Source organism: Triticum dicoccoides, chromosome 3A (assembly GCF_002162155.2).
Source record: "Triticum dicoccoides isolate Atlit2015 ecotype Zavitan chromosome 3A, WEW_v2.0, whole genome shotgun sequence".
NCBI lineage: Eukaryota > Viridiplantae > Streptophyta > Magnoliopsida > Poales > Poaceae > Triticum > Triticum dicoccoides.
In genome coordinates this window covers 135,653,443-135,667,707 of record NC_041384.1, presented here as the reverse complement: position 1 = coordinate 135,667,707, position 14,265 = coordinate 135,653,443, and the positions used below count along the sequence as shown (strand labels likewise).

Genomic DNA, 14,265 nt, shown 5'->3' with positions numbered 1-14,265 from the left:
ACACTCATATATTCCTTCTTGTCCCCCAACACATTTGGTCTAGCTCCATCACTGGCATACAACAACGTAGTCATGCAGATACCAGCTCGGCTTGATGGCTTAGAGTTTCATCACACCCAGCGCGATGTTGATCAAGAGGTCGATACACTGGCTAGATTGGGTGCACGGCGGGAGCCAGTGCCCCAAAACACGTTCCTTGAGCTAGAAAGGAAAACATAAATTTGATTTTTCTTTTTCTTTTTCCATATCTATTACAAACACCTATATAATTCCTAAGAAGGCCTTCCCGAGATGACTGGGCATAGAGGATAACTTTTTGTATCCATTACAAAAATACATCAGCGGGAACATAATTCATATTGTCGATATCGAGCCTTGAAGATGAATACAATTATCTGGCGAATGCCATTGCCGAAACCATCTAGGTTCAGTCATTGCATAACAACTTGGTTTCCCTTAGAAAAGAGTGCCATCATCTTGTTGTGATAGTTTAGGAACAACGTAACTTTCATCTTATCATATCTTTCATGCAATGAAAAAACACATATAAATTGGTTTGCATTTCATCTATATCTATATCCTATATAATATAAAAAAGACTCAAAGTCGAAGATTTAAACAAATCTCGGCCATCAAAACAGATCAATCCAATGACTCAGACTGCTCCAATGGTGAGCGCTCAACACGTTTAAGCATGCAGTTAATATGATATCAAATATCTATTCCACGCTATAATTAGCATACAAATAATATCCTTCCTATTTTTTGCATGCAATTAATATACTGCCTAATATCAACGTATATTTCACATACGTATTTACTAGTCATAGAAAGAGTTACAAAGCATCTTGAGATTCGATCGTCCCTTCATCTGTAGATCAATTGTGCACTAGCTTCAGGAAGGCACCTCCGGTTGAGCTCCTTGAAGAATTCCAGAGCAATCAAAATCTTATGAGGTTGAGAGGGAGAGATGTTAGATATGATTTGATATTGTACCCTTCTCCAATCTATGAAATATCGGTTATGTTTAACCATGGATATGCCTTGAGTATTAAATTTGTATTAAGTCATGTAATCCTTGTCAATTTGCCTCAATTAATATATACATACTCATGTGCCCCCGTAGGTGGATACGCTGGCCACAAATTTGTACATTGTACAACAAATTTGTACATTGTCAAGCATGATTTTTTGCTATTGCTATAATATTTAATTAATATATCAAATCTAATATAGTGGTAAACCCAATAATGGCAGCACCGAGGAATAATTCAAGAAAAACTGGAATTCCCTTCGTTTCTAAAATAGATGATATTGCCCTAGAATGCGTGCAATCAAAGTATAACTTCCACAAGCATACTCATTTGCAAATATTAGTCAAAGTTATTATGCACTAGACACCATATCAAAATCTAAGACCTACTAGTTTTTTTTATATCTTGCCACTCTGCTAGTTACTTCTCAAGGGCCCTTTACAACTGAGTTTTGGTCTCTGGACACTCGGATTCTTGGGAGTGCTAAGGACATCTACAAGCAGATCCTTGGAAGTGCTATGGACTGTCCAAACGCAAAATTGCTACCCAAGCGAACGCCTGAAACACAGCCCAAACGTTTGGGTTGACCGGTAACCCCATATTCATCTCATAGGTGGGGCAGATATAGACACATCCGGACGTGTCCGACATGTCAGATTCTTTCCACATTGGCCCACCGACTCCACAATATTTAACCCTATCCGCGGTTCGAACGAAACTCTAGCTGCACTCCAGTCCACTTCACTCCCCTTCCACAGTATCCAAGCTCCTCTTCGGCGAACTCCGGTGTACACCTTCATGGTGGGCACTAGATTTGACTTCGAGAGGTCCGGATCTGAGGACTGGGACCTCATCCCTTGTGATCCCGAGGAGGAGATGGCTATCAGCGCTACTCTTCGACGCTCCTGGGAGGAGTGCGACCCCCCGGTGGAAATTTATCCGTCGGGAATCCATTGCCTCGGCTCAAATGGCACTAGAATCAGCCGGGGCCGGTGGATGAAGGCGGTCTGCTCAATTGAAAGCAATTAAAATTAAAAGAAATGGCATAAAATCTAGTCAAACTTGATATCTACAGAAACTTCATAAAATTTCTAATATAATGCAAAAAGAATCAAATTAAAATACTAAAAAATCCTAATTGATATGAATTTTCTAAAACAGTAGAGTAGGTGTTGGCCGAAGAGGGACTCTTTGGTCAACGGTTGGCCGAAAAGTCCTTTTTGGCCGACGGTTGGCCGCAAAGTCTCTCTTCGACCGACATGAAGCCGACAGGGTGGTACTATTGATTTTTCTGCATTAGGATGTATAGTTTCCGAATTTGCTATAAAAATCATCATAGTTTAAAAAAAATTATGCTGGTGCAACCAGCTTGGCCAACGGAATCACTTAGGTGACGTCTCGTCCCTGCGGCGCCGGGAGCCCAAACAGAGGCCATATCCGCCTCCATGGTTTGCAGCCAAAACGAGCAAGAGGCATGGCATGCCCGCCGCACGAGGCTGCGGGCGCGAGATGCCATGGTAGCCCTTAAGGCGGAGCCGCACGCCGGCACGGGAGGAGGAAGACCTCCGTGCCCGCATCACCGACAAGCGGCGAAGGAGAGCGGTCCATGCCATGGCAAAAGAGCAAAGCACGGCGGTTCGTGGCATGGTTGGACTGCCCCCCCCCTCCCCCTCCCTAGGAGAAGGACGAGGACCGATCAGACAGCTCTGACGGTGAGCAGACCGCCTTGATTTGTTTTGCGTCTTTGACCGCTACTTTGACAAGGAAGATGACATTTTTTATTGTCATTCCATTTGTAGCAGAACATGTCAATTTTTGATAGTCCGGTGACATGTGTCTAACGATGTATGTAATTTTACTTTGCATGAGACTAGTATGAATTTAAGGATTCGATTTGATGAAACCAATTGTATAGGTTTATTTTTAATACCTACATGACCACTGTCCGTGGACATGACCGGACGCATCCGCAGACATGTAAGATCCAGATTTGACAATTTTAGTTGTAGATGCTCTAAGAAGGATTTAAGACAGGCTCGGGCACCACTATTCGGAAGCCAAGCTGCAGAGGTCTCCCCGTCTCTCCCGGAACGCGGCAAAGACGAGTTAGATAGCGATGCCGACCAACGGTGAGGCCCCAGCAGCGGAGACGGCGGCACCGGCGGGACCGTCGTCGCTTGGATGGGGATGGGGTTCATGTCCTGCGCTGTACGTGTCCTACGGCTTGTCCGCCCTCAAAGGCCGGCAACCGGAGCTGACGGGCGCCCTGGCTGCCGTGCCGTCGTTCACGGAGCTGTCGCCGCCCATGGGGCTCGACTACTTCGGGGTCTTCGACGGCCACTCGGGCGCGGCCGTCGCCAATTACCTGACGGAGCGGCTGCACGGCGCCATCGCGGACCAGATCTTGCGCGAGCTGCTCGCCGAGGCCCCGCGGTTCCTCCACGGGCCGCAGGGAGACGTGGATGGATGGTGGAGGACGGCCATGGCGGACGCGTTCCAGACAGTGGACGCGGAGCTGCTGGAGGGAGCAAGCGGTGTGGACGCGTCGGTCGCCGGCGCGACGGCTCTCGTGGCGCTGGTCCTGGAGGAGTACGTGGTGCTCGCCAACTGCGGCATCTCCAGGGCCGTCATCTCCCGCGGCGGCGAGATCTTGCAGCTCACCTCCGAGCACCGGGTAATTACAGCAGTATCTTTCCGATGATTATACTCTAATTTCATTAGCTGTGCCTAGTTCGTGCTTCATTTCCGATCGAGCACAGAGGGCGAAGCTACGAGGGTTTTCTCTCGAGATCATGCAAGCTCTATGCATGTCTCGTAGTATCTTTTTGGAGATCATGCGAAAGCGCCATGTCTCGTATCTTTTTGGAGATCATGCAAAAGCTCTATATGTCGCGTATCACAAGCTAGATGTGATTTCTCAGTTGTACCTTGGAAATTTGGCAAGTAATTAATCTGTGCTTGTGTAGTAGCTAGACTCACAAGCAATCCATTTTAAGGCTATTTGAAGTAAAAAGGAGAATCTTAAGTTAGGTGCGATCTTGTACTCGGGCTCTTCCAAGAAATTTTAGAGGTCAGGTCACACAACGCATTCCTTTAATCGGAGTTTCAAACCACTAAAAAAATTATAGTTTCCTCTGCAACTGAAATTCTTAGAAGATGCCCCCAAATGCTTGGAACACAAAGAACACAAAGGAGCACAAAACTAGGACACTTGTCACAAATGAGAAGAATGGTTTGGTACTTGGGAGGTCTTGTTTGCACATTTGGCGAGTACGTAGGTTTGCTTGTGTAGTAGCAACAGTAAGTACGATTTAGGTTTGCTTGAGTGGCACAGGATCAGGAAATATGGTGCGATAAATATATGCGGCATATTTTCCACTGGCACCAAACACTATGATGGATGTTTGAGGTTGCCTTCACTGCTTTGCATGTGAATTTTGTAGGGCAGAAGTGCACGTGCAATGTCACTGTAGCCAAGCCATTGCCCATCCAAAACTTTTCTTGGTTTGCCTAGTTATTTATGACCAGCTCCTGCGTGTGCAGAACCCCTACAAAGACAATAAGGACCAGCCGGTCCAAGCTAGTCCATCAAACATCCATGTAAGGTTTGCCCATTCCTCTGGGGTGGGGTGAGTTGTCAGATCCAAATGTACCATTTGAGTCATAGTGCAGGCATCAACTTATGCTCGTAGCTTTATAGGAGTACATGTGAGGTGAAAGCCTGAACCATCAGTATGTATACATGAATGAAAAAAAGAGGGTACCCCTCCACCCACCACCTGATTTCTATTAATAGAAACCAAACATTAATACGAATTAATATGGCTTACAATTTCTTGGTAATCTACGATGTAGACTAATTTTTCCAAACAATGGAAGGATGTTTACTTTCTGATTTACAAAGGTCTCAATTTTCAGTCTCTATTCGAACATACAAGTTCTAATGAACTTTTGGTTTTGCGGAATTCGTAATTTGCAAAACATCTATGTACTCACTGGGTATAGTCTAGACTAGACAGAGGAAATATATCTCCAACTCTTGGAGATAGTAGTATAAGGTACATGCCCAAATACCCAGTAGGTCCCGGGTCCCAATGGACCTGAATTGGAAAAAATAATTTAGAAATTGCAAAAAGAGCAAAAAATTCCTGATCTTTTTTGGAAACAACATTAGTAGGTGTTAAATTCGTGTGAATTTTTTTGTAAAGGAATAGCTTCGACCGACTACAGGGGCAAGAAAATAAAATTATGAGTACAAAAAGTGTGAATAGTAACTTTTATATAGTGCCGATTTTGTTTTTTTATTGCTCATAATACCACTGAAGTCACTCATTCACGAAACTTTTCACGTGAGTGCAACACATGATCATGTTTGATTTCAAAAATTCTCAAGATTTTTTTTGACTTTTTTGCAATTTCTGAATTTTTTTCTCAATTCGTGTGCATTGGCACCCTAGATCCAATGATCCTCGTTGACATGTACATATACACAATTTATCATCTCGCGTAGTCGAAAAAACAATGTAATTACTCTGTTTTATATCGCCGAGAAAATGCTTACAGTACGTATGAATATGCTGTGTGCGTCACAGCCAAACAGGCCAGATGAGAAGCAGCGTGTGGAAAACGGCGGGGGACGCATGGACGAATCCACCAACACAGTCGACGAGTTTCTGCCAACCTCCCGCGCATTTGGTATGTACATAAGAGAGAGTTAATTGCACATATGTATCACAATTGAGGCATTGAATGCGGATTGGTGCCACTTTTCGTAATTTTTTTTATGTCAGTACCATATTTGGAGCAGTCTGTTGCAAAATAGTCTAAACCGCGTATACCAGTGTATTGATGGTGTATCTGACAGCTGGGCCCGCCTGTCAGGTGCTGACGTGGCTTGTTCTTTTGCAAAAAAGACCTTCACTTTTTATTTAATCACACAACCATCCCTTGTTAGCCGAAAAAAGGGCCTACCAAAAAAAACAACACCGACGAAAATTTAACGTGCTCGCGCGCGGCAAGGATTCGAACCCGCGACGCTGCGTTCCAAGCGTGTGGGCACCGCCACTCCGCTACAGCAACGTTTGTTTACTCATTGGCTGGATCGACCATTCATTTCTCGTTAATTTCTGCGATCCATGGTAGCTAGCTAACGATCTTACTGTAACACTGTGCCCTGCAGGGAGCTATCTGTACAAGCAGTACGTGATCGCGGAGCCCGAGGTGACCGCGGTGGGTCGCGATCCGCGGGACGAGTTCCTGATCCTGGCCACGGCCGGGCTCTGGGACAGCGTCTCGCCGGTGGAGGCGTGCCGCGTGGTGGAGGGCAAGCTGCGCAGCAGGTCGCGGAGCGCCATGGAGTGGGGGAAGGCGGCGGACAACAACACGGTCTCGGCAACCATGCTCGCCAAGGAGCTGGCCCAGCACGCGGTCCGCGCAGGCAGCACGGGCAACGTCAGCGTCATCGTTGTCCTCTTCAGGGACGATCCCGTTGCCACGGCGTCTCCTGCTCCGGTGCTGGCCAGCGGGCGCGTCCAGCGCCCGCGGCGTGGGTGTCGCTCGTGTGGCTCTCCGTGATGGGTGTCCCAACTTGTAAGCAGCTGGAGAAACTACTCTTCGTCAAATAACATTTGCTTTAGTTCTCCGTTCCGAATTTGTCAGAACTGGATTCAGTAAGAAATTAGCATGTTTCATGAGCTTCAACGTTTACTTACAGCATCTACAACTAGATCACTCAAACCCTTCCCAAACATTCGGCGGACAGCCCGGCACCGTCCGTACATAAAAATGGCACCCCCACCCCCGAAACACCAAAAGACAACCCAAACGATCGGGCTGTCCGACACCCATCAAACACAATCCATATGTGGGGCTGATATAGGGGCACACGAACACGTTTGCCAAATCCGACAGGCCGTACCCATTTCAAACCCCACCAAATTTACCAAACCGACCGTCCTCCTCTTGCGTCCGAGCCGTCGTCCTCCTCCACTCTTTCTCTCCGTCCTCATCCACCATTGTAGATGTTGATGCTGAGTACCTCGTCCCCGACCACCACCATGGACAATGTCTTCGTGGAGCCCGTGTCGCTCCCGACCGCCGTCGTCTGTGGAGGAAGAACGGGCGCCACCCATCGCTACTGCCATCGGCGTGCACAACTTGGTCGACAAAATGTCCCAAAGGTAAAAATAACATCAATGCAATTGTGATGCGATTCGAACCTTTCAATGCAATTGTGATGTGATTCGAACTTTTCAATGCAATTGTGATGTGATGTGTCCCTATGTTACTCAATTTTTATGTATGTAGTCTTGATGATGAAACGTTTTTGCACTACGTGAATGTTGCATCGCCAGATTTTGTGTCTCAAGAAACCCCCTCTTAAGAATACGAGACACAATATGATATGTGCAATTTTGACATGGATGAGGAGGGTTTTTTTATTCAACACCATCGGAAAGAAAAAACTATCAAGTAGATGAACACATGTTGTTTAACATAGAAGAAAATTGTTTGTTTGCTCAAATTTCTGCATTCTTTTCTTTATCTCCCTACCACTTTATATGTGTTGGTGTCTAACTTGTTTCGTCAATTGTGATATGTAGCTCAACGTTGTTCAAGCTTTGTTCAAAGGAAAAGGAAAGGGGAGAAAAGGGAAGCAAGGCAAAGCATCGTTGGAAGGAGCCTAAAAGTGAGAAGTGAAAGAACCGAGAGGCATATGAAGTTCCTAATATAAATAACTCCAAGAGCTTGCTTGAAATGCAGTAATGGTTGGTGCTGATGATGCATCAAGTGGCGAAAAAGGAAAAAAGAAGCCCCACTCCCAACTCGGTTGCTCCTACGAGAAGGTCTGGTGAAAGAAGGAATGGCAAAGAAAGGGCATGAAGGTTGGAGACAATGACATGAAGGAATCATTGGAAGCCATCATCAATGCAAGAAAAGAGACATCCCAAGAAAGAAAATGCATGAAGATCAAAGACATGGAGGAGCGGACGGCAGCAGAACAATGGAGGGCTGTGACCAGGGACAGGTCGGCGGCGGCTGATGAGAGGAAGGTGGCGACTGAGGAGGGGAAGGTGGCCATGGAAAACCTACAAGCATTTGCCACGAGAAAAACCTAATGTTCATGTGCTCAAGTGGTTTCAATGAGAAGAAAAAAGCATACATTGAGCTTTCTTGTTTTATCCATGAAGTCAATGAGCATTGGGCTTTGTCAAAAAGCATACATTTCGATCGGATCTATAGTTCAGTAACTGACTACGGATTGCCCACCACATATGCTCCATTTAATCAAGAAAAATAAATTAGTTGTCAGCTTGTATGGATTTCAAATTGTGTGTCCCACTTCTTAAGTAATTAGTGCTACACATGGATTTCAAATTGTCAGTACATAACGGCACAACACAACGAGAACATAGTGTTATTATTAGAGAATAGCATAACTCATTGAATTGTTGTATAAATCCAAATTCTACAAGTATTATCCAAGAAGATGAAACTGTAACCCTATCATATCTCGTTACCCCCACAAGCCATATCTAAACAAAAACTCATCACAACTAGCAACTATACCAGTTAACAAACTGTCAGCTACCCCCTGCCAACCTGAAATTTGCAGCCTTAATACAATTGTTCCTATGGTGCCCCTCGATCCCACAATTTCCGCACCTCCCAGGTCTAGAGGTTGTGTCGGAAAAACACCTTTTTTCTAAGCAGGAAGTCCTTTCTCATGCCGCAACAAGTGGTGGAAAACCATTTCCATCTCCTTTCGCTTTACAGGCGGCGGTAAACCACCCAACCTGTTGCCTAACACAAATACTGCACTGTTATCAACACCTTCAACACTGGAAAGTATAGCTAGAACATCACAATTGCCTCAGTTCCTCTCCATGTCTATTTGATTCTCAAAAACTCCATTGTTTGCCAACACTTGGATATTCATGAAAACTCCATTCAGGAATCCAAAGGCAGAAAATAGCACACATGCTAAACACTTGGATAAATCTCCCAGGCCCAAGCGGAGGGTACTACCACTCATCTTTGTCCCCTTGCTGGTGTGGATTGATCTACTGTCCTTTTCACCTAAAGAGAGAAAAAAATGTAAAACAAATGAACTCGTGAGGAAGGCTTGCAACATCAAGTCCAGGATAAAAGTAAACACTTACATAAAGGCACAAGACATACAACTTCAAATAGGAAATTAATTAGGATGGGCATAACACATCAAACTAACCTACACATGACGTTTTTTTATATATGCAAAAGAAAACATTCAAAAAAGGATATGCAAGACATAAGCATCAAGCTGAAAGGTTCATCATTATAGCTATGTTTTGGGCTAGTAACCTACTAATATATCAGTTGTGCCAATGGCAAGTCTGAATATGTGCAAATACTCTAATTTTGGAACTTGTATCTGCGAAGATGGTATCTAGCTAAAAATAGATATTATGCTATGAACTAAAAATCAGAGAGTCAGGGGTCGTAAAGAGAAAGGAGCAACTACCAGAGATTCATCGTGGACCACATCTTGTTCATTTGCTTGCCACAGGATGGTTTGGCCCCATCTCCTCTCCACCTCTCTTCCTCCTAGCTGTGCGGCTCGATTGATACACAAAACTATGAACCGACCTCTCTTGCCACACGCTGTGAAAAAACAGATCCTCGGGTTAAAATCTACAATGACCACATAACTGAGCATGAGAAATCTGAACCTTCCTCGGGTCTGAATGGTGCCTTTGTGTAAACGGGAAAATTTAATACCTCAATCCCAAATACATAATCACATCACGTGAAAAACTGAAGCAAAACAGGTATGTCTTTGGCCTCCAACATAGTGACGATCACAATATTTTCCTTCTATATAGAAGGATTATACTCTGACAGGCGGAAATGAAACTATAAAACAACAATGTAAAATTCAGAAATGTCTTGGAATATTCATGGATACCATCGCTATTCAATCAACCATATACAAAACAAAAACATCATTTTGTTCCATCAATATGTGATCTAGTGATCATATCATTCAATTCCTGACAAGTAGTGATTCTGTACAACATCAGATAAATTACCCAGTATGTTGTCTCATAATTACAAGCAATCACATTCAGATTTGCACACGTGAATTTTGCAACATAGACATTCTATCTTTTTAGTTCACAATTTATGGTTCAATTATTTATCCAAGGGCTCAACAATATGTGCATGCCGATTCATCCAGCTCACAATCAAATGATGTGTCCCTGTTTTGTACTCTTGTAATTACAACCAACCACACACATACGACCTCGGATTGTTCATATGCACCTCAAATTATATGCAACCAACCACACACATACGAAAAGTGATTCTCCAAATTTACACCATTAAATTCGGAACTATTGTATTGAGCATGGAAATACCCGCGGCTCCATCCTGGAGCTCTAGGTCCATCTTCCCTATCGTTTGTTCGGAACTCAGAAGCCTGCGGTGAACCCTCACTTTGATCTCCCACCTCCACCTCCCGCACGCAAATATGCTCGTCAAAGCTATCCGCGGGTTTCTGATGCTGCTCCGTCCCCGCAATCGGTGACCTCCTCAAGCACCATGGATCTGCGCAGCATGAGGACGAAATTCCAGATTGATACCACGGGATCCAAAATCGAGCAAAAACATCAGGTGAGTCTAATGAACTAGTGTGGTACCTTTGAATTAGCTGTATCAGGAACTTCATGCCCACTGGTCAATGTGGTCTTCTTGTTGGATTCACTTCCGGACGAACTCAGCCTTGCCGCAACTAGAAAAGTCCAGCGGCCTGAGGTAGGAGACAACAGTACCACGACCGACCCCCACCCACCCCCACTCCTCCTATTACTCCTCCGCCGCCAGAGATAACAAAAAGCACGTACCTGATCCACGGATCAGGAAAGATGTGGACAAGTTGAGCCATGGCTCAGCTTGCTGCCGTCTACGCCCGCCTCCCTCCTTCTCTGTCAGCTCATGCGTATTCCCTCTTTTCCATATTTTCAGTCGCTCACAAAGTTGGTCCACTTTTTTAATGCGTGGAATCCCGAGACGCTACTGACCGCCCAGATACAGAGCACACATGTGCTCGGGTTCAAAGACACCACGTCCTCTGAAAGGCTGCTTTGCTTGCAATATTATCCTAACGAAAGCCTTTCTGGTTATATTTTAGGTATAACAATTGAACACGGGCATATGTTGCGTGTGCGTCTGTGTTTATATATTCAGTTGCCTATGACTTTTTCGTTCCATAATGTCTATACCATAATTTTGAGATCCTTAAGATGTTCGACAGTTAATTATGACTTCGTAGTCTTCGTTCACCATATTTTTGGCTGGGCGGTGTGGGTTAGGATAACTTAATTTGCATGTATACAATATGGTTGTTATAGTTTTCAACTTAATTATGGATATGCGATAAACACATCGGTCATGACGAAGGAGAACGCAGTTCGAATCTGCAGTGTTTTCATATATTATCCATAGTGCAAAATAGATTTTTGCATAATTTGTGAAAAATATGTTATTTCTTTTTGTGAAAAATGTAGATGAATCTTCTGGACTTGAGTAGGGCACCCGCTATAACATAATTGCCGGGATTTGCTATGGTTTAAAGTACCTTCATGAGGAAAAAGGTAAGCATGTGCTCCATGTGGACCTAAAGCCGGTGAACATATTGCTGGAAAATGCTATGAAGCCAAAGATTACAGACTTTGGTCTTTCAAGACTAATCTATCAACAACAAACTATAAGCACTTCAAGTCGTGATGGAACACTGTAATTATCCATTCTATTTTATTGGTTTACAAAATATTTCCCCTGCATAGTGTTGTTATTTTGTATCTTCAAAATTCACAAACTTAACCTTGTGATGTAGGCGTTACATGGAACCAGAATACCTACATGGAGGTACGGTCACAACTAAATCAGACATATTCAGTTTGGGTGTAATAATTTTGGAGGTAATAACAGGACACAAGGACTACCCAGATGTTACAAGAACAGTCTCCCAGAGATTTATGGAGCTTGTAAGAAATCCATGTCCTCTTTCCACAAAGAGGATGTTACATTTTACTTTTTCATACTGGTAACACTCTATATTCATTTTTCAATTCCTCGAACACTTGATAAATGGAGGTCGAGAAATCCATCGAACAACTCACCAGGCTATATACCAAAAATAAGAAGATGCATTGGATTCGGTTCGTAGCTCACACCGTTGTTCGTTGCATGGATTCGATTCGTCAATGCTCAAAGAAAAATTGCTTCATCCCAATTAGTTCATGCTCAAACCCCTGTTTCGAAATCCAATTCAATGTTTACCCCGCTTTGTTTCATAAATGAATTGATGATCACTTACAAATCCATTCCATTTTTCAAACCAAATGCCAAAATGTAACCATTACATTCCTTCAAATTACCCACATCAAACACAACGACGGAACCAACCCATTACACTGGAATGGAACCATGTCATTCCATTACACTTCGTTCCCGAACCAAACACACCCTGAGATAGGTCTAGTATGTGTGGATCCTGAGCAGAAGGGAAGGACATCAACAGGCGAGCTTATCAAGTTGCTACAAGGAAGAATGATGTTAGACAAGGTATAGTAATTAACTTAATCATAATGCATGTAAACATCATAAAAACATGCATCGGGTGTGTCCTAATTGTGATCACTGTCAGGAAATTTGTAAAATTTAAATGAGGAAAAATATTGTCATAGTTAACAAGTGCAATATATATACCATACAGATTGGAGTGTCTAGAATGGAAGCAACCCGTTTCCCGCCGGACCTAACTGCCATAGATGAGATTCTAGAGAGGGAGGGATACAAACCAGAGGAAGGGCTTCCAAATGAGGTAATTAAAGAGAACTATTCCCTCTGTTCCAGATTATAAGATGGAGGTAATACATTCTTGTTTCACCTTTATTTTTTATTTTTATTCAGTGGGCTTACATCTTCATCATCCTCCATGTTGTAGCTATCTTTCCAAATGTGGACAGACCTAATGCGAGAGCCATTGATCCAAAGAAAAAAGGGTGATGCTGCATTCCGAGCTGGAGACTTTCAGATAGCATTGGACAATTTTACTAAGGTAATGCCTTGAATTTATCATCAGGAGATATTTTGGCGTCCTAGACTGCAATATGCCCTAATTGATCCATTTCCTATCATTGTTTCACAGTTTATTGATACTGAGGTAATTATTTCATGGGTTGTTTATGCCAGACGCAGCTTGTGCTACCTTATGTCTGGCCAACTTGATGCTAGTGCATCTTTGAGGAATGCATTACGAAATGGCCCACGACACTCTACATGGAGAAAGTTGCGGTTTCAATGCTAGACAATCAGAGGCCTCGTAGCGCAACCGAAATGTTGAATGAAGCGTCGCACATCGAAGAGGAGAGGCGTCGGAATGAAACTTTCAGCTTTCAGACCAACGAGGGATTTACATTCCCAAAATTGAGGCAATAGTGCTTAGACGTTTTTGTAGTTCAATTTGAGTAGCGTCCTATGCGAGTAGACTATTGCACTTGTGGAAATGGACTCTTTTGATAATAGCAGTTTGTCTTAACCCTTTGATGCCACGGTCGGTGCAGTGCGAACAACAGGGAATGACGCCTCTAATGCCATCGCTACCAGTGAGGTGGGCGGCTCTGCCACTGTCGTAACAGGGGCGGCACGATCCCTCCAGCCTCTCCGACAAGATCTACGTCGTCATCCGCCCAAGCGGCAGCGTCCTCGCCATGGCGCAGCTCCCGTATCCAGAAGGTGTATGACATGCCAAGGGTGGGCTCTGTTGAGCGCGCTACCAAGCGCAAGGCAGCCGGCAACTCCTTCAATGGCGGGGCGCGGCGCCGCCCTGGCTCCTCTGCCACTAGGAAGAAGAAGGCCAAGCTGCAACACGTGTCCGAGCTCCTCGGGCTCCTTCAAAAGACGCCTATGCCACTTACCAGGGGCAAAGTTATGCAGATCGCACGCTGCTGTGATCTGAATGTCGACGCCATCCTCGAAGCGGTCTCTCAGAGCTCGTCGTCACTCCAGTCGAGTGCTTCCTCGGCTCAATCTGCATCCCCCAAGACTGCACATGGATAAATGGTGTCGAGCAGACCATTCCCTCCGGAAGTCGTTTGTACTTTGTACACTGCATGCTTATGAGCCCAGCTTGGTTATCCTTTTAGGGGTTGTTTTAGCTGCATTTCCTCGTATGTCACTGCAT

The 14,265-nt window shown here is 44.3% G+C and overlaps 1 long non-coding RNA gene and 1 pseudogene across 2 annotated transcripts; one reads left to right on the top strand and one right to left on the bottom strand.

Moving 5' to 3' along the window:
* The first annotated feature begins 2,645 nt into the window (after window positions 1-2,645).
* LOC119271392 lies at window positions 2,646-13,825 on the top strand (annotated as a pseudogene).
* On the bottom strand, window positions 8,542-10,845 carry LOC119271393. Of its 2 annotated transcripts, XR_005134513.1 has the most exons (4): window positions 10,718-10,845; window positions 10,436-10,625; window positions 9,538-9,677; window positions 8,542-9,113 (listed from the first exon to the last, which is right to left on the bottom strand). It is a non-coding gene; the product is annotated as an uncharacterized LOC119271393 (long non-coding RNA). The 2 variants fall into 2 exon arrangements; XR_005134512.1 differs by having other exon boundaries at window positions 9,538-10,625.
* Window positions 13,826-14,265: the final 440 nt, after the last annotated feature.